A 21,170-nucleotide genomic window follows, 5' to 3' on the forward strand; every position below is an offset into this window, starting at 1 on the left:
TTGTGGGACGTCTGTTGCTCAACCGACGTACTTCTTCCTCCTATGTATATCCACGTACCCCCCAAACATCCAGGAACACCACGAAAACCTAATTCCACCGCCGCAACCTTCTGTACCCGAGAGATCCCATCTCGGGGTCTTTTCCGGAGCTCCACCGGAGGGGGCATAGATCACGGAGGGCCTCTACATCAACTCCATGGCCTCTCTGGTGATGTGTGAGTAGTTTACTTCAGACCTACGGGTCCATAGTTATTAGCTAGATGGCTTCTTCTCTCTCTTTGGATCTCAATACAAAGTTCTCCTCGGTCTTCTTGGAGATCTATTCGATGTAATCTTGTTTTACGGTGTGTTTGTCGAGATCAGATGAATTGTGGGTTTATGATCCAGATTATGTATGAAAAATATTTTATTCTCCTCTGAATTCTTTTTTGTATGATTGGTTTATCTTTGCAAGTCTCTATGAATTATCAATTTGGTTTGGCCTACTAGATTGATCTTTCTTGCAATGGGAGAAGTTCTTAGCTTTGGGTTCAATCTTGCGGTGCTCGATCCCAGTGACAGAAAGGGAAACGACACGTGTTGTATTGTTTCCATCGAGGATAAAAAGATGGGGTTTATATCATATTGCATGAGTTTATCCCTCTACATCATGTCATCTTCCTTAAAGCATTACTTTGTTCTTATGAACTTAATACTCTACATGCATGCTGGATAGCGGTCGATGTGTGGAGTAATAGTAGTAGATGCAGAATCGTTTCGGTCTACTTGTCGCGGACGTGATGCCTACATACATCATCATACCTAGATATTCTCATAACTATGCTCAATTATATCAATTGCTCGACAGTAATTCGTTTACCCACCGTAATACTTATGCTCTTGAGAGAAGCCACTAGTGAAACCTATGGCCCCCGGGTCTATCTTCCATCATATTAATCTTCCAAACTTAGTTATTTCCTTTGCCGTTTATTTTACTTTGCATCTTTATTTCTCTTTATAATAAAAATACCAAAAATATTATCTTATCATATCTATCAGATCTCACTCTCGTAAGTGACCGTGAAGGGCTTGACAACCCCTTTATCACATTGGTTGCGAGGTTCTTATTTGTTTGTGTAGGTGCGTGGGACTTGAGCGTGATATCCTACTGGATTGATACCTTGGTTCTCAAAAACTGAGAGAAATACTTACGCTACTTTGCTGCATCACCCTTTCCTCTTCAAGGGAAAACCAATGTAATGCTCAAGAGGTAGCAAACCCCCATGCATAAGGTCACGAAACTCGCAAGTTGATCACCAAAACATACATCAAGTGGATCACGTGATATCCCATTGTCACCACAGATAAGCACATGCAAGACATACATCAAGTGTTCTCAAATCCTTAAAGACTCAATCCGATAAGATAACTTCAAAGGGAAAACTCAATCCGTTACAAGAGAGTGGAGGGGGAGAAACATCATAAGATCCAACTATAATAGCAAAGCTCGTGATACATCAAGATCGTGCCAACTCAAGAACACGAGAGAGAGAGAGAGAGAGAGAGATCAACCACATAGCTACTGGTACATACCCTCAGCCCCGAGGGTGAACTACTCCCTCCTCGTCATGGAGAGTACCGGGATGATGAAGATGGCCACTGGAGAGGGATTCCCCCCTCCGGCAGGGTGCCAGAACGGGTCTAGATTGGTTTTCGGTGGCTACGGAGGCTTCTGGCGGCGGAACTCCCGATCTAGGTTACTTTCTGGAGGTTTTGGGTTATATAAGAGGTGTTGGAGTCGGGAGCAAGTCAGGGGGTTCCCGAGGCGGCCACGAGGCAGGGGGCACGCCTAGGGGGTAGTGTGCGCCCCCCACCCTCGTGGTGGCCTCGAGACTCTTCTGGCCCACCTCCGGTACTCCGTGGGCTTCTTATAGTCCAAAAATGATCTCCGTGAAGTTTCAAGTCAATTGGGCTCCGTTTGATTTTCCTTTTCTGTGATACTTAAAAACAAGGAAAAAACAAAAACTGGCACTGGCTCTAGGTTAATAGGTTAGTCCCAAAAATCATATAAAATAGCATATAAATGCATATAAAACATCCAAGGTTGATAATATAATAGCATGGAACAATAAAAAATTATAGATACATTGGAGACGTATCAAGCATCCCCAAGCTTAATTCCTGCTCGTCCTCGAGTAGGTAAATGATAAAAACAGAATTTTTGATGTGGAATGCTACCTAACATATTTATCAATGTAATTTTCATTATTGTGGCAAGAATATTCAGATCCATAAGATTGAAGACAAAAGTTCAATATTGACATAAAAATAATAATACTTCAATCATACTAACTAAGCAATTACGTCTTCTCAAAATAGCATGGCAAAAGAATGTTCATCCCTACAAAATCATATAGTTTGGTCATACTCCATTTTCGTCACACAACAATGCTCTCATCATGCACAACCCCGATGACAAGCCAAGCAATTGTTTCACACTTTAGCAATCTCAAACTTTTTCCAACTTTCAGGCAATACATGAGCGTGAGCCATGGATATAACACTATGGGTGGAATAGAATATGATGATGGGGGTTATGTGGAGAAGACAAAAAAGGAGAAAGTCTCACATTGACGCGGCTAATCAATGGGCTAGGGAGATCCCATCAATTGATGTCAATGCAAGGAGTAGGGATTGCCATGCAATGGATGCACTAGAGCTATAAATGTATGAAAGCTCAACAAAAAAAACTAAGTGGGTGTCCATCCAACTTGCTTGCTCACGAAGACCTAGGGCATTTGAGGAAGCCCATTGTTGTAATATACAAGCCAAGTTCTATAATGAAAAATTCCCACTAGTATATGAAAGTGACAAAACAAGAGACTCTCTATCATGAAGATCATGGTGCTACTTTGAAGCACAAGTGTGGAAAAAAAGGATAGTAGCATTGTCCCTTTTATATATTTTTTTATTTTTTTATTTGGCCTTTCTTTTCTTTTTTTATTTGGCCTTTCTTTTTTATTTGGACTTTTTTGGGACAATGCTCTATTAATGATGATCATCACACTTCTATTTATTTACAACTCAAAGATTACAACTCGATACTAGAACAAAGTATGACTCTATATGAATGCCTCCGGTGGTGTACTAGGATGGGCAATGAATCAAGAGTGACATGTATGATAAATTATGCATGGTGGCCTTGCCACAAATACGATGTCAACTACATGATCATGCAAGGCAATATGACAATGATGATGCGTGTCACAATAAACGGAACGGTGGAAAGTTGCATGGCAATATATCTCGGAATGGCTATGGAAATGCCATAATAGGTAGGTATGGTGGCTGATTTGAGGAAGATATAAGGAGGTTTATGTGTGTTAGAGCGTATCGTATCACGAGGTTTGGATGCACCGGCGAAGTTTGCACCAACTCTCAAGGTGAGAAAGGGCAATGCACGGCACCGAAGAGGCTAGCAATGATGGAAAGGTGAGAGTGCATATAATCCATGGGCTCAACATTAGTCATAAAGAACTCACATACTTATTGCAAAAATCTACAAGTCATCAAAAACCAAGCATTACGCACATGCTCCTAGGGGGATAGATTGGTAGAAAAAGACCATCGCTCGTCCCCGACCGCCACTTATAAGGAAGGCAATCAAAGAAACACCCCATGCTTCAAATTTCTCACACAACGGTTACCATACGTGCATGCTACGGGACTTGCAAACCTCAACACAAGTATTTCTCAAATTCACAATTACTCAACTAGCACGAATCTAATATTACCATCTTCATATCTCAAAACAATCATCAAGTATCAAACTTCTCATAGTATTCAAAGCACTTTATATGTAAGTTTTTATTATATCCCTCTTGGATGCCTATCATATTAGGACTAGTTTCATAACCAAAGAAAATTATCATGCTGTTCTAAAGACTCTCAAAATAATATAAGTGAAACATGATAGTTCATCTATTTCTTCAAAATAAGACCACCGCCGTGCTCTAAAAAGATATAAGTGAAGCACTAGAGCAAACGACAAACTACTCCAAAAGATATAAGTGAAGATCAATGAGTAGTCGAATAATTATGCAACTATGTGAAGACTCTAACATTTAAGAATTTCATATCTTTGTGTTTTATTCAAACAGAAAGCAAAATAAAATAAAATAAAATGACGCTCCAAGCAAAACACATATCATGTGGTGAATAAAAATATAGCTCCAAGTAAAGTTACCGATGAACAAAGACGAAAGAGGGGATGCCTTCCGGGGCATCCCCAAGATTAGGCTCTTGGTTGTCCTTGAATATTAACTTGGGGTGCCTTGGGAATCCCCAAGATTAGGCTCTTGCCACTCCTTATTCCATAGTCCATCGAATCTTTACCCAAAACTTGAAAACTTCACAACACAAAACTTAACAGAAAACTCGTAAGCTCTGTTAGTATGAGAAAATAAATCACCACTTAGGTACTGTTGTGAACTCATTCTAAATTAATATTGGTGTAATATCTACTGTATTCCAACTCATCTATGGTTCATACCCTCCGATACTACTGATAGATTCATCAAAATAAGCAAACAACACATAGAAAACAGAATCTGTCAAAAACAGAATAGTCTGTAGTAATCTGGATCAAACGTATACTTCTTGAAACCCAACAATTCTAAAATAAATTGCTGGACGTGAGGAATTTATCTATTAATCATCTGCAAAAATAATTACCTAAATAGCACTCTCCAGTAAAAAAATGGCAGCAAATCTCGTGAGCGCTAAAGTTTCTGTTTTTTACAGCAAGATCGCAAAGACTTTCCCCAAGTCTTCCCAAAGGTTCTACTTGACACAAACACTAATTAAAAGCATAAAACCACATCTAAACAGAGGCTAGATGAATTATTTATTACTAAACAGTAACAAAAATAAAATTGGGTTGCCTCCTAACAAGCGCTATCGTTTAACGCCCCTAGCTAGGCACGATGATTTCAATGATGCTCACATAAAAGATAAGAATTGAAACATAAAGAGAGCATCATGAAGAATATGACTAGCACATTTAAGTCTAACCCACTTCCTATGCATAGGGATTTTGTGAGCAAACAACTTGTGGGAACAATAATCAACTTGCATAGGAGGGTGGAACAAGCATAACTTTGAAACTTTAAGCACATAGAGAGGGAACTTGATATTATTGCAATTCCTACAAGCATATATACCTCCCTCATAATAATTTTAAGTAGCATCATGAATGAATTCCATAATATAACAATCACATAAAGCATTGCTTTCATGATCTACAAGCATAGAAAATTTACTACTCTCCACATAAGCAAAATTCTTCTTATTCGTAATAGTGGGAGTATCATAAGAAATTCGAATACTAAAAATAGTTTCCACATTAAAAGAGTAATGTTCAGAAAAAGGGTAATCATAATCATGAAAAGTTTTATAAATATAATCATCACTACTTTATATAGCATAAGTGTCATCACAATAATCATCATAAGTAGCAACTTTGTTCTCATCATAATCGATTGAAACCTCTTCCAAGATAGTGGAATCATTACTAAATAAAGTCATGACCTCTCCAAATCCACTTTTATAATTGTCACAATAAGATTCAACACCCTCCAAAATAGTGGGATCATTACTTCCTAAAGTTGACACTCTTCCAAACCCACATTCATCAATATAACCATCATAAATAGGAGGCATGCTATCATCATAATAAATTTGCTCATCAAAACTTGGGAGACTAAAAATATCATCTTCATCAAACGTAGCATCCCCAAGCTTGGGACAAACATTAATTGCATCAAATACATTCTCAAACATGTCATTCTGATCAAACATAGTATCCCCAAGCTTGGACCTTTTCATATCATAAGCATAATCACTCTGATCATTAATAGTATGGATAGCACCAATAGTATAACAATTATCATCATCACAATGAGTAACAGGAGCAAAATTATTTGGGAGGGATAAATTTTTACCTTTGCTTCTCCGTCTTTTCTTTTTCTTCTTCACATCATGTGTGGGTTTTATCCTCTTTTCGGAGCTCCTTATTAATGAGATTGGTTGAATAGGAGGCTCCTCCTCGTTACCTAATTCATCATAAGAAATAATAGGAGAATATTGGGAATTCTCTTCCCTTTCATTAGTATTATCTTCATATTCTATTTGTTTTCTTGTCTTTATGTAATTGGCAATATAAGGATTTTCAATGCAATTCACCGCACAATACATAAAAATTTCTTCTAGATCAACATCAAGAAATCTATCAAGATTAAATTTTGGAATACCCTTGGTTATATGTTTCATTTCTACATACCCCAAAAGAATACTAAGCTCTTTATGATGCTTAAGGGTAATCAAGTTATCACAATTTTTGGACATGATTTGATCATGAAACAAATAGCATTGGAGCTTTAAATGACCATGTTCATTGCAAAGTTCACAAGGATGGCGATAAATATTGAATCTTTCAGCACAATCATCTAGCCTTTATTGCAACCATTTAGTTTCCAAATACTTATGCCTCTTGCAAAATCTATCTTCCCTATTAGGTGTGTGCTTGCAAGCTCTATGTATTCCACAAAAGTTGACATGCTTATAAGAGACATTTTCATTATGACTAGTGCAATCATCATTAGTACAAGGAGTTCATACTAACAACATTGCAATCATGATCATCATTCAAAGATTTAGTGCCAAACATTTTATAGACTTCTTCTTCTAGCACTTGAGAACAGTTTTCCTTTCCATCATTCTCACGAAAAATATTAAAAAGATGAAGCGTATGAGGCAAACTCAATTCCTTTTTTTGTCATTTTCTTTTATAAACTAAACTAGTGATAAAATAAGAAACAAAAAGATTCGATTGCAAGATCTAAAGATATACCTTCAAGCGCTAACCTCCCTGGCAATGGCGCCAGAAAAGAGCTTGATTTCTACTACGCAACATTCTTCTTGTAGACGTTGTTGGGCCTCCAAGTGCAGAGGTTTGTAGGACAGTAGAAAATTTCCCTAAAGTGCATGACCTAAGGTTTATCAATCTGTGGGAGGCGTAGGAAAGATGGTCTCTCTCAAACAACCCTGCAACCAAATAACAAAGAGTCTCTTGTGTCCCCAACACACCCAATACAATGGTAAATTGTATAGGTGCACTAGTTCGGCGAAGAGATGATGATACAAGTGCAATATGGATGGTATATAATGATTTTTGTAATCTGAAAATATAAAAACAGTAAGGTAGCAAGTGGTAAAAGTGAGCACAAATAGTGTTGCAATGCTAGGAAACAAGGCCTAGGGTTCATACTTTCACTAGTGCAAGTTCTCTCAACAATAATAACATAATTGGATCATATAACTATCCCTCAACATGCAACAAAGAGTCACTCCAACGTCACTAATAGCAGAGAACAAACGAAGAGATTATTGTAGGGTACAAAACCACCTCAAAGTTATTCTTTCTGATCGATCTATTCAAGAGTCCATAGTAAAATAACACGAAGCTATTCTTTCCGTTCAATCTATCATAGAGTTCGTACTAGAATAACACCTTAAGACACAAATCAACCAAAACCCTAATGTCACCTAGATACTCCAATGTCACCTCAAGTATCTGTGGGTATGATTATACGATATGCATCACACAATCTCAAATTCATCTATTCAACCAACACAAAGAACTTCAAAGAGTGCCCCGGAGATTCTACCGGAGAGTCAAGACAAAAACGTGTGCCAACCCCTATGCATAAGCTCACGGAACTCGCAAGTTGATCACCAAAACATACATCAAGTGGATCACGTGATATCCCATTGTCACCACAGATAAGCACATGCAAGACATACATCAAGTGTTCTCAAATCCTTAAAGACTCAATCCGATAAGATAACTTCAAAGGGAAAACTCAATCCATTATAAGAGAGTGGAGGGGGAGAAACATCATAAGATCCAACTATAATAGCAAAGCTCGTGATACCTCAAGATCGTGCCAACTCAAGAACACGAGAGATAGAGAGAGAGAGAGATCAAACACATAGCTATTGGTACATACCCTCAACCCTGAGGGTGAACTACTCCCTCCTCGTCATGGAGAGCGCCGGGATGATGAAGATGGCCACCGGAGAGGGATTCCCCCCTCCGACAGGGTGCCAGAACGGGTCTAGATTGGTTTTCGGTGGCTACGGAGGCTTCTGGCGGCGGAACTCCTGATCTAGGTTATTTTTTTGGAGGTTTTGGGTTATATAAGAGGTGTTGGAGTCGGGGGCAAGTCGGGTGGTTCCTGAGGCAGCCACGAGGCAGTAGGGCGCGCCGCCCACCCTCGTGGTGGCCTCAGGACTCTTCTGGCCCACCTCCGGTAATCCGTGGGCTTCTTCTGGTCCAAAAATGATCTCCGTGAAGTTTCAGGTCAATTGGACTCCGTTTGATTTTCCTTTTCTGTGATACTTAAAAACAAGGAAAAAACAGAAACTGGCACTGGGCTCTAGGTTAATAGGTTAGTCCCAAAAATCATATAAAATAGCATATAAAACATCCAAGGTTGATAAGATAATAGCATGGAACAATTAAAAATTATAGATACGTTGGAGACGTATCAGCCGTGTGCGGTGCCCCCCTCCACAGTTACACACCTCGGTCATATCGTCGTAGTGCTTAGGCGAATCCCTGTGCCGGTAACTTCATCATCATCTTCACCATGCCATCATGCTGACGGAACTCTCCCTCGGCCTCATCTAGATCAATAGTACGAGGGATGTCACCGAGCTGAACGTGTGCTGATCGCGAAGGTGCCATACGTTCGGTACTTGGATCGGTTGGATCGCGAAGACATTCGACTACATCAACCGAGTTACTAAACGCTTCCGCTTTCGGTCAACGAGGGTATACATAGACACACTCTCCCCACTCGTTGCTATGCTTATCCTGGATAGATCTTGCATGATCGTAGGCAAATTTTTGAAATACTACGTTCCCCAATAGTGGAATCCAAGCCAGGTCTATGCGTAGATGTTATATGCACGAGTAGAACACAATGAGTTGTGGGCGATAATAGTCATGCTGCTTACCATCATGTCTTACATTGATTCGGCGGTATTGTTGGATGAAGCGGCCTAGACCGTCATTACATGACCGTGTTCATGAGACTGGTTCTACCAACGTGCTTCGCACACAGGTGGCTAGTGGGTGTCTGTTTCTCTAGCTTTAGTTGAATCGAGTTTGACTACGCCTGGTCCTTGTTGAAGGTTAAAACAACACACTTGACAAAAAATCGTTGTGGTTTTGATGCGTTGGTAAGAAAGGTTCTTGCTAGAAGCCCGTAGAAGCCACGTAAAACTTGCAACAACAAAGTAGAGGACGTATAACTTGTTTTTGCAGGGCTTGCTGTGATGTGATATGGTCAAGACGTGATGATATATAAATTGTTGTATGAGATGATCATGTTTTGTAGCAGTTATCGGCAACTGGCAGGAGCCATATGGTTGTCTCTTTATTGTATGAAATGCAATCACCATGTAATTGCTTTACTTTATTACTAAATGGTAGCAATAGTCGTAGAACCAATAGTTGGCGAGATGACAACGATGCTAAGATGGAGATCAAGGTGTCAAGCCGGTGATGATGGTGATCATGACGGTGTTTGGAGATGGAGATCAAAGGCCCAAGATGATGATGGCCATATCATATCACTTATTTGATTGCATGTGATGTTTATCCTTTATGCATCTTATTTTGCTTAGTATGGCGGTAGCATTATAATCTCTCACTAAATTTTAAGATATAAGTGTTCACCCTGAGTATGCACCGTTGCTACAGTTCGTTGTGCCAAGACACCACGTCATGATCGGGTGTCATATGCTCTACGTTCACATACAACGGGTGCAAGCTAGTTTTGCACACGCAGAATACTCGGGTTAAACTTGACGAGCCTAGCATATGCAGATATGGCCTCGGAACACTGAGACCGAAAGGTCGAGCGTGAATCATATAGTAGATATGATCAACATAGTGATGTTCACCATTGAAACTTCTCCATCTCATGTGATGATCGGACATGGTTTAGTTGATATGGATCACGCGATCAGTTAGATGATTAGAGGGATGTCTATCTAAATGGGAGTTCTTAAGTAATATGATTAATTGAAATTTAATTTATCATGAACTTAGTACCTGATAGTATTTTGTATGTCTATGCTGTTGTAGATCAATGGCCCATGCTACTGTTCCTTTGAATTTTAATGCGTTCCTAGAGAAAGCTAAGTTGAATGATGATGGTAGCAACTACACGTATTGGGTCCGTAACTTGAGGATTATCCTCATTGCTGCACAGAAGAATTACGTCCTGGAAGCACCGCTAGGTGCTAGGCCTGCTGTAGACGCTACTGATGACGTTAAGAACGTCTGGCAGAGCAAAGCTGATGACTACTCGATAGTTCAGTGTGCCATGCTTTACGGCTTAGAACTGGGACTTCAACGACGTTTTGAACGTCATGGAGCATCTGAGATGTTCCAAGAGTTGAAGTTAATATTTCAAGCAAATTCCCGGATTGAGATATATGAAGTCTCCAATAAGTTCTATAGCTACAAAATGGAGGAGAATAGTTCTATCAGTGAACATATACTCAGAATGTCTGAGTACCACAACCACTTGACTCAACTGGGAGTTAATCTTCCTGATGATAGTGTCATTGACAGAGTTCTTCAATCACTGCCACCAAGCTACAAGAGCTTCGTGATGGACTATAACATGCAAGGGATGGATAAGACAATTCCCGAGCTCTTCACAATGTTGAAGGCTGCGGAGGTAGAAATCAAGAAGGAGCGTCAAGTGTTGATGGTTAACAAGACCACTAGTTTCAAGAAAAAGGGAAAAGGGAAGAAGGGGAACTTCAAGAAGCATAACAAGTAAGTTGTTGCTCAAGTGAAGAAGCCAAGTCTGGACCTAAGCCTGAGACTAAGCGCTTCTACTGCAAAGGGACTGGTCACTGGAAGGGGAACTGCCCCAAGTATTTGGCGGATAAGAAGGATGGCAAAGTGAAAGGTATATTTGATATACATGTTATTGATGTGTACCTTACTAATCCTCGTAGTAGCGCCTGGGTATTTGATACTGGTTCTGATGCTCATATTTGCAACTCGAAACAGGGGCTACGGATTAAACGAAGATTGGCTAAGAATGAGGTAACGACGCGCGTGGGAAATGGTTCCAAAGTCGATGTGATCCTGGTCGGCACGCTACCTCTACATCTACCTTCGGGGTTAGTTTTAGACCTGAATAATTGTTATTTGGTGCCAGCGTTAAGCATGAACATTATATCTGGATCTTGTTTGATGCAAGATGGTTATTCATTTAAACCAGAGAATAATTGTTGTTCTATTTATATGAGTAATATCTTTTATGGTCATGCACCCTTGATGAGTGGTCTGATACATCTCCGCCGTACCTACTTTTCCAAACACTTTTGCCCTTGTTTTGGACTTTAACTTGCATGATTTGAATGGAACTAACCCGGATTGACATTGTTTTCAGCAGAATTGCCATGGTGTTATTTTTGTGCAGAAATAAAATTTCTCGGAATGACATGAAAATCAATGGAGATTATTTTTGGAATATATAAAAAATATTGGAAGAAGAATCCACGTCAGGGGCCCCACACCCTGTCCATGAGGGTGGGGGCGCGCCTGCCCCTCTGGGCGCGCCCCCTACCTCGTGGGCCTCCTGATGCTCCACCGACCTCAACTCCAACTCCATATATTCGTGTTCGGGGAGAAAAAAATCAGAGAGAAGGATTCATTGTGTTTTACAATACAGAGCTGCCGCCAAGCCCTAAACTCTCCCGGGAGGGCTGATCTGGAGTCCGTTCGGGGCTCCAAAGAGGGGAATCCACCGCCATCGCCATCATCAACCTTCCCCCATCACCAATTTCATGATGCTCACCGCTGTGCGTGAGTAATTCCATCGTAGGCTTGTTGGACGGTGATGGGTTGGATGAGATTTATCATGTAATCGAGTTAGTTTTGTTAGGGTTTGATCCCTAGTATCCACTATGTTCTGAGATTGATGTTGCTATGACTTTGCTATGCTTAATGCTTGTCACTAGGGCCCGAGTGCCATGATTTCAGATCTGAACCTATTATGTTTTCATGAATATATGTGAGTTCTTGATCCTATCTTGCAAGTCTATAGTCACCTATTATGTGTTATGATCCGTTAACCCCGAAGTGACAATAATCGGGACCATTACCGGTGATGACCGTAGTTTGAGGAGTTCATGTATTCATTATGTGTTAATGCTTTGGTCCGGTACTCTATTAAAAGGAGGCCTTAATATCCCTTAGTTTCCAATAGGACCCCGCTGCCACGGGAGGGTAGGACAAAATATGTCATGTAAGTTCTTTTCCATAAGCACGTATGACTATATTCGGAATACATGCCTAGATTAGATTGATGAACTGGAGCTAGTTCTGTGTCACCCTATGTTATAATTGTTGCATGATTGATCGCATCTGACATAATTCTCCATCACCGATCCAATGCCTACGAGCTTTTCATATATTCTTCTTCGCTTATTTACTTTTCTCTTGCTACTGTTACAATCACTATAAAACCCAAAAATATAACGTTTGCTACCGTTAGCACTACTATCATATTACTTTGCTACTAAATACCTTGCTGCAGATATTAAGTTTCCAGGTGTGGTTGAATTGACAACTCAGCTGTTGTAGCGACCCGAATGGATCAAGTCTCTGTGCTTAAGTGTCATCCCTGGATCGGTATGCTGACACACACAGTACTCGAGGATTTATAACAGAGGTAAATCACATGTATAAAGTAACATAAATACTATTACCTCAATCCAAATAGCAGAAATAACAACAAAGTTGTGGATTCCCATCAACACCAATGGCAAAGTTGAGTGTAGAAATCGTAACCCTAACGTATCACTTACTCGTCTTAAGATTCCTGCAACATGAGATGTTGCAGCCATGTAGGTCAGTACATTGAATGTACTTCACACGGTAGAGCAATGCTGAATAATGGCTATCACTACGTGCATATTTGGCTGGTGGAGGCTCTAAGTTTAATTTTTGCAAAAAGCTAATTTTTTTCATACAACAAAGGAATAAATTTTATTTAACTACAAGTTTGTTGAAAATATTGAGAAGGCTCCTCCAACTCAATCCCAAATTTAAATAACCATCAACCCAATAAATTGATTAATAGAGTGATGAGATCAAATCAATAATTCAAGTACCAGATACTCAAGATGTCCATAACCGGGGACACGACTAATCATGATTAGTTTGTACACTCAGCAGAGGTTTGCACACTTTTCCCCACAAGACTCAATCTCCTCCGTTGAATTTCTCGCGCTACATGATGTTTGAGAAATGGATCATCGAGACACAGTCTTTTCGAAGCATTAACTCTTTACTCGGGGTAGACAGTACCACCTACTTTCCCCCTACATCTGCTAGCCTACCACTGAAAGAGGTCACACAACATACTCAACTATGCCAGAGCCATAATGGCTTGTGGCTGCACACGGAAGTTTCTAGCATGAATAATCTTATGATCCCTTTGAGCCTGGGTGGCAAACCGTAGGATGATCACACGGATACTCTGGGATTCCCTTGGGCAAGCACTGGGTTCTCCAGGTTCCCGGGCAAACCACTAGGTGCTCCAGGATGCCCCAACCATTCCACCCAGATGTGTATTAAAGTAGCCACCTTAAGTTAACCCTTAGATATAAATAACTCTCACATCTTTCATGAATCTCACAAACCAATCCACGTCTATGAGCATAGCATAGGAGTATAAGCATAACGTAGAATTCCTCGGGTTTGAATAAAAGTCAATATGTTCCTACCTCATCAACTACTTCCCAATACCCACATGTTAATCAAGTCCTAACCATGCAATGTTTAAGGGTGAAACTAATGCAAGTAGAACTGGGTATGGAAAAGGTATAATCAAAGTGTGAACTTGCCTTGTAATATTGATGAAGATGATTCACACTCATAACTTCTGATAGTTCTACTCGTCACACTCCGTTCAATCTATCGTGAGCAAGCAATAGTAACCACACATAAGAAATCATGCAAAAGAATCAAAGAAAAGATCTCGAAAAACTTCGAAAACAAGCAATTAACTCTTGCAATAGAAAACAATTTCTAACAGTACCAAAATTGGGTGGATTGGATCTTATCAGAAAGTTAAGTCAAGAGCTTCGATTTGCAAAAAGAATCAACTAAATCGGAGTTACGAAACTCAAGTTATGATCAAAAGAAGTTTGAATATGAATCTGAATCTGAACAAATTTCGAAATTTGCAAATTTCAAAAAGTTGATGTGACAGGTTCACTGGATAGGTGAAAACAAGACAAAACTATAGGCGTTGGTTTCATCTATTTGGATGAACGAGTAAAAAGGTATGGCTATTTGAAAAATCAGGACCAAGCTGAAAATAGTTACGGCTAAAAGAATTTTAGGTCTAATGTATAAATACAGAGACTAATTGATAATCTAATTATTCTACTGTACTAGTCTAGAAATAATAAACTACGGAAGTCACACATCAAATTGTCTACCACACAAATTTTATTTGGATTTTTTTGAATTTTTCTAGTATTTGTTTTGATTTTTTTGGTCAACGCGGGTGCAGATGAGCTCGGGTGCAGAAATGGATTTTCGGAAGAGAGTAGGGCGTTTTGGTGCCCAAGCTCATCTGCACCCAATTAGAAAAAAAATCATAAAAAATTCAAAACAAATTCAAAAAATTCCAAATAAAATTTGTATGGTAGACAATTTGATGCGAGAGGCCCGCTCCAAATTTCAAGTCATTTGCACATATGAGCAGCTCTCAGCAAAAAAGACAAATCGGGCCAAAATAGTACATGAACAGTAAACATTTTTACAGACCCCCAATTTGTCTTTTTTGCTAAGAGCTGCTTATAAATTCAAATGACTTGAAATTTCGAGCGGGCCTCACGCATCAAATTGTCTACCACACAAATTTTATTTGGAATTTTTTGAATTTTTCTAGTATTTGTTGTGATTTTTTTGGTCAACGCGGGTGCAGATGAGCTCGGGTGTAGAAATGGATTTTCGGAAGAAAGATACCTTTATAAGATAGAGAAAATACGACTTCAGAAAGAGGAGACAATTTTCAGAAGTCCCGCCGGAGAGGAGAAAAATATTTTTCTTTAATAAATCTAGTCAAACCAAAATATATTCGTTTAATCCGAATCGGATGATTTTTGAGGCTTTATGGGTCTATTTATAGATGGAAAAAAGGTTTAGAGATCAAAGACTAGGCAATGTGGGACTAAACATATACATATGTAGATGATATTTGAAAAATATCATAGGCTAAAAGTTCAGCCCGGCCGCTCTGTAGTTTTTTTTAAACAATTCGGTCAAAGTGAAAAAAAGGCTGGCTGGACCTGGCCCATGTAGGAGAGAAGAAAAAAAATAAAATGATTGGGCGCCCGATGCCACTATGCTGCGCATGTGGGCAACAGTTAGTTCGAGGCGCACGCGCAGTTTTTTAATAGAATCAGAAAAGAAAAAACTGAATAACGAAAATAAAATTAATTTTACATAGCCATATTATATATAAAAATTTTCAGAAAAAGATTTTCCAAATGATGAACATATTCTCAGCAGAAAATAAATTCCAGAAAAAATAAAATAAAGCAAATAGTGATACTGGTGCAATAAAACCTCATAAAAATCATTTTAAAAATACCAAAATAAATTCAAATTTATTTCTCTGCAATTTTATAATGTAAGGAATCATTTTACCATAATTTCCATATATTTTACTTTTGGAGAAAAATAATTTGAAAAAAAAATCCAAATAACTCCAAAATGAGAATAATTTCAAAAGGGACTTTCAATTTGATTCTTTTAAACTCCCAACTCATATTTCATATGATTTGAAGAAGTCATTTTATCTTCTCTCATGAAAATCATTGAGTTGCTTAAAGTTTCTGAATTGAAAAAATATTTCCAAATAAAAATTCAAATCTTTTCAAAACTCCTTACATTTATTTAAATGGAAGAAGTCATGTCATCTTCTCTCCAGGGTTTTGTGATGAAAAGAATTTGAATTCATGGAGATCAAAATGTAAAGTGAAAGTTTGGGAAAGTCCTTTTATTTCCTCTCATTTAACTTTCAAAAGTTTCAAATTTCACTCAATTGCACTCAAGCAACCACACCACAAATCAAACAATCAATCAAAACTATTTATTTAATATAACATTCCAAAATTTAGAATTTGGGGATGTTACAAACCTACCACCCTTAAAATGAATCTCGTCCCCGAGATTCGGAGAGGCTAGCAAGAAATAGGTTAGGGTTTGGGGGTCTCCTCAAAATCCATCGATCGTCGCAGGAGGGGGTCTGGGGTGCTACCACCCTTAGAAGCATGGTTACGGTTCCATCAAAACTCATATACTTCCTCATTTTCATTGACAGTGTCGATCCTCTCAGATCTTCAGGATAATTTCTTCTCTGGGACCTTCCGGCAGTGGCATAACCTTTTCCTCAGTACTTCTCTCCTTTCATCTTGATAAGGTTCTTCCATGACTGGGTCTTCTTAGCTGACAAGTCTGACGCCAATAATAAACAACTATCGATATCTCATGGTGGTCATCAATTTATGGGTTCTCCTGTAGGAAAATGGGTCTGGGCTTCATCCTCACCGTATATCCTACGTGTGGCAACAGCTGCCTTGTACAAGGAAAAAATTGTCATACATTTCTAGGGTTCAAACAAGGTTTTGATCGTTGTCATTCTACTATAGGAAAGTCACTCTAGATTTACCATCCCACATAGCAAGGCAAATAATAAGAGTAAGTCGGTATGGTGATCAATCCATCCCGCACCCAAATCATTACCTTGTATATGGTTTAGCGAATCTCGCATTCTAACACTCGGTCATCCTCACAAGCATTGCAGAATTTCTCTTGTCCACGAACTGGGTTCGGAAAAAATTCATTGATTCTGCAAGCCAAAGAAACATCTATCTTTCCTTCACAACTCTCAGGTTTTGCGTTACTCCTATAAGATCGTATGTTGATAAAGTCGTATCTTCTTCTAGGGTTTTTCCTTCAGCAAGAGTGTGATTGCTTCTTGGCAGGTCCTGGGGCCTGTGGGTTATGGCCCATCTGATCACTTACAAACCTTGAAATCATCATCGGGCAACTGATCATTATTCCAACATCCAGCTTCCTAGCATTTCTTAAATCCATCCAATTGTAGGGTCTCCCTTCCTTCTATTGGTACCAAACTAAGACGTGATTACTTAGACTCATCACGGCGTTACTATTGCTCCATATTACCAACATTATACCTCATTTATATTCCAATAGTATTTCATCCCTTCATGCTCTTGGGGTATCCCACATATTGAGAAAAACTCGTACTTATTTTGTCCAAAGTCCACTCCGTGGAATATCATAATCCTTTCCAGAGGTCAAGTGTCCTCGCAGGGTACTACCACCCTTAAAATGCACAAATCTTCCATAGACCATATTTCTCATATCCTCAAAAATGGTCAAAATCTTTCTTCATAGAGTAACTACTCATAAAATCCAAATCAGTACCAATGATGCTAACTTTATTGATTCTCAAATTCTTACAATCTCCTGCGTTTTCATTACATGCATCAACTCAACACCTCAATATAAAAGAATTGTTTCCACTACTACTACTATATTTCTCACAGACTCAAATATTTAGCACAATTCTCCTTCTCTTTGGGACAATCTCTGGCAAAGTGCCCTACTTCATTACAACGGAAACATATTACTTCTGACAAGTCTCGAGGTTTCCTTGTGATTTCAAAGCCTCCTTGGGCCCGATGAAAACCCGATTGTAGGCCAATGAAAGAAATGAAGACCCGATTAAAGACTCAAGACTATTATGGGCCAATGGAAGAAATAAAGACGTGATTAAACTTGCAAGCTCATGCCGATGTGCATGGTGCATAATTAAAGGACTTGTGGGCTAAATCATCATAATTTACACCAAAGGCGGGAAGCAGATGGGTGGGGTAGACCGAGGAGGCATTTAAGGACGAGGAGGAACTCGCAATTTCCACACTTGACGCATACGACCAGCTCGTCGCCACACTCACGAAACATGAAATCATGGGTGATGACACGCCGAGGTGTCCACCAAAGCCCGTGCCACCAGGAGCTACCTCTCTTGCTAGGGATTTTTTCTTCTTGCAATTAATTTTGATGATAAAGACTAATGTTTGTCCCCCGTTGCAACACATGGGCATATGTGCTAGTAAATCAAAAGGAAAAAAGGAAAGCTGAAATAAAAATAAAAACCTCAAGGAAAAAACCCAACAAAAACCCAAGAAATACTGGAATGGAATCAAACCTTGGAAGAAAAAATCAGAAAATCAGCACAACAGAAGTCGAACCAAACACAACGAAAGCAACAGAATAAAAGGGAGCAACTAGTTGACGAGGGCTCCTTCAGGAGCCTCACAACGATCAGCGCCACTTGGCGCGCTCTCAGCCGCCCCACCATGTGTCGCACTCTAGGCGCTCCCTTCATAATTTAATTTTTTCACATGCGTTTCCGGCATTTTAAATGGTTTTTTCTGGGGGTTTTCGATGTTTTGGTTTTCCATAGCCTTTAGGCAAAAAAAATTGAAAAATTTTGTGCGAAAAAGCGCATTTTTTTCTTCCCCGAGAGGCACGGTTGTGCTTTCGCGAGAGGCATGGCCGTGCCTCTCAAAAACGAAAAAATGTGTTTTCTTTTTTTTTCCTTCCACGAGAGGCAAGATTTTACTTCCGCAAGAGACAATGGTTGTGATTTTGAGAGAGGCATGGCGGTGCCTCTTTTGAAAAGGAAAAAACACATTTTTTGTTTTTTTCCTTTCGTGAGAGGGACGGTTTTGCTTCCGCGGGAGGCACGGTTCTGATTCCGCTAGAGGCACGACCATGCCTCTTTCGAAAAGGGAAAAAACCATGCTCCCGGTTCGGTTTTTCGCCCAATTTTTTGTGAAAAAAAAGTTTGTTAAAACCTATCAACAAGGTATCTAGTTTTGAAGATCTCGACATGAGGAATCCAATGGTGCAAACAGTTCGAGATTTGGACGCACGAATGTTTTGAATAAACGGATTTATGAAAAAAGAAAAAACTCACATGTTGTGAGAAATGGCGCGTGCCATTTTTCACAACCTGAGAAGGCGGTTGACACGATAAACTCAAGTGGCATTAATGACAGAGATAGGGTAAGTGTAATGTCTTTATGTTCCTTCCATGTTCATGCTTCTTTTTTGGTGTTTCAAGTGCTAACTTGTTCTTTTGTTTGTAGGTCACTATTGCATAAAACTTATTTCAAGGAGAAGAGAAGAAGACCAAGAAAGGGAAGGTCAAGAAAAGGAGACCATTTGTGTTGGCCCATTGCTACAATGTGTTGAAGAATGAAGAGAAATGGAAGCCCCGTGATGACCAAGAGGAGAGCAATAAAAGCAAGGCAACTATTGATTTGGATGATGATGAGGAGGAGGAGGAGGCATCAAGTGATGGTGGCAAGAGAATCCCTACACCAAATTCGGTTGCCTACTCCGAACCAAAGAGACCAAATGGAGGCAAGAAAGATGCAAAAGAGAAGAAGAAGAAGAAGAAGAAGAAGAAGAAGAAGAAGAAGAAGAAGAAGAAGAAGAAGAAGAAGAAGAAGAAGAAGAAGAAGAAGAAGAAGAAGAAGAAGAAGAAGAAGAAGAAGAAGAAGAAGAAGAAGAAGAAGAAGAAGAAGAAGAAGAAGAAGAAGAAGAAGAAGAAGAAGAAGAAGAAGAAGAAGAAGAAGAAGAAGAAGAAGAAGAAGAAGAAGAAGATGATGATGATGATGATGATTTAAAGAATGCTACGGAAGCTATTGTGAAGGCACGAAAGTAAGAAAATGAGGTGAGGATGATGACAAGGAGCCAAGATGCGGCGGCTGAAGAGAGGAGGGTGGCTGCTGAGGAGAGGAAGTTGGCATTGGAGGAGAAGAAATTGGCCATGGAGGAGTGATCTAGATTATTGAAATGGGAGAAACACTTGTTCTTCACGGACACATCTAAACTCGATGATAGGCAAAAGGAGTACATCATTCTTTCCCCTGAAGAAGTCTTGGTCCAAACAAGAGACATGGCCATGGGAGGCATGGGAGCTACCAATGGGAGGCATGGGTGGCATGGGTGGCTTCGGAGCTACCATGGGAGGCATGGGAGCACCTACGGGAGGCATGGGTGGCGTCGGAGCTACCATGGGAGGCATGGGTGGCTTCAGAGCTACCATGGGAGGCATGAGTTTTGGGTCTCTCATGGGAGGCATGGTAGCACCTCCGGGTGACATTGGTGGATGCATGTCTTCCAGTGTGCCTCACATACCTTCGCATTATCCCGTTGGAGATCTTACGAACACCATCCGAGCTCCTGATGATGATGCGGCGCTTGAAAATGAAGAGGAGGAGGAAGAATCGTCTTCGGATGAGGAGGAAGAATCGGAGGAAGAAGAGGACGATGATGAGTGATGTGGCATGATTGTTGATGTGACATTTGTTTGTGCAAACTTTTATTTGTCATGAACTTGGTTGGGTGATCTTGAACTATGTCGTGGAAGTGAACTATGCTATGTCTTTGTTTTGCATGTTTGTTTAATGTTTGACACATCATCATATTGTCAAATGGACATGTGAAAATCATATTTGCAACGCGCGCGGTGTAAATTAGCACGCCTTCTGGAGCTGCTCCCGCGTGCCATATTTTACTGCACCTGCTGGAGCCAGCACCCTGCTTCACACAAAAAACACTATTTCGACGTTGTAAAAAAGTTTTTGCGTGTCGTGCAGTTATGCACCTATTAGAGATGCTCTTAGAATCGTGTTTTTACGGCGCCTATGTGATGCCCTATTCTGCAAGAACTTGGTGTTGCGGTCGTCGTCTGGCTGCTGCATCACTTCTTCCTTGTCGTAGAGCTCATGCAGGTCTTTTTCAAGCCACACCGAACCGAAGTCAGTACGTACATGCCCAGTTCTGCATGTGCTTGGACACATCTTTTAACCTTCTACAAGGAGGCCCATGAGCCCACTGTTCCCTGCATCGTGCATGCATGTCCCATGCATGATGTAGCAGTGGGATCCTATACAGCGCGTAGGTCGCCCGC

The 21,170-nt window shown here is 39.9% G+C and overlaps 1 pseudogene; it reads left to right on the forward strand.

Moving 5' to 3' along the window:
- The window catches only part of LOC119333702, a 27,184-nt pseudogene extending 6,691 nt beyond the window's left edge, over window positions 1–20,493 (forward strand).
- The last annotated feature ends 677 nt before the right edge of the window (window positions 20,494–21,170 follow it).

Source organism: Triticum dicoccoides, chromosome 7A (genome assembly GCF_002162155.2).
Source record: "Triticum dicoccoides isolate Atlit2015 ecotype Zavitan chromosome 7A, WEW_v2.0, whole genome shotgun sequence".
In the NCBI taxonomy this organism is placed as follows: Eukaryota; Viridiplantae; Streptophyta; class Magnoliopsida; order Poales; family Poaceae; genus Triticum; species Triticum dicoccoides.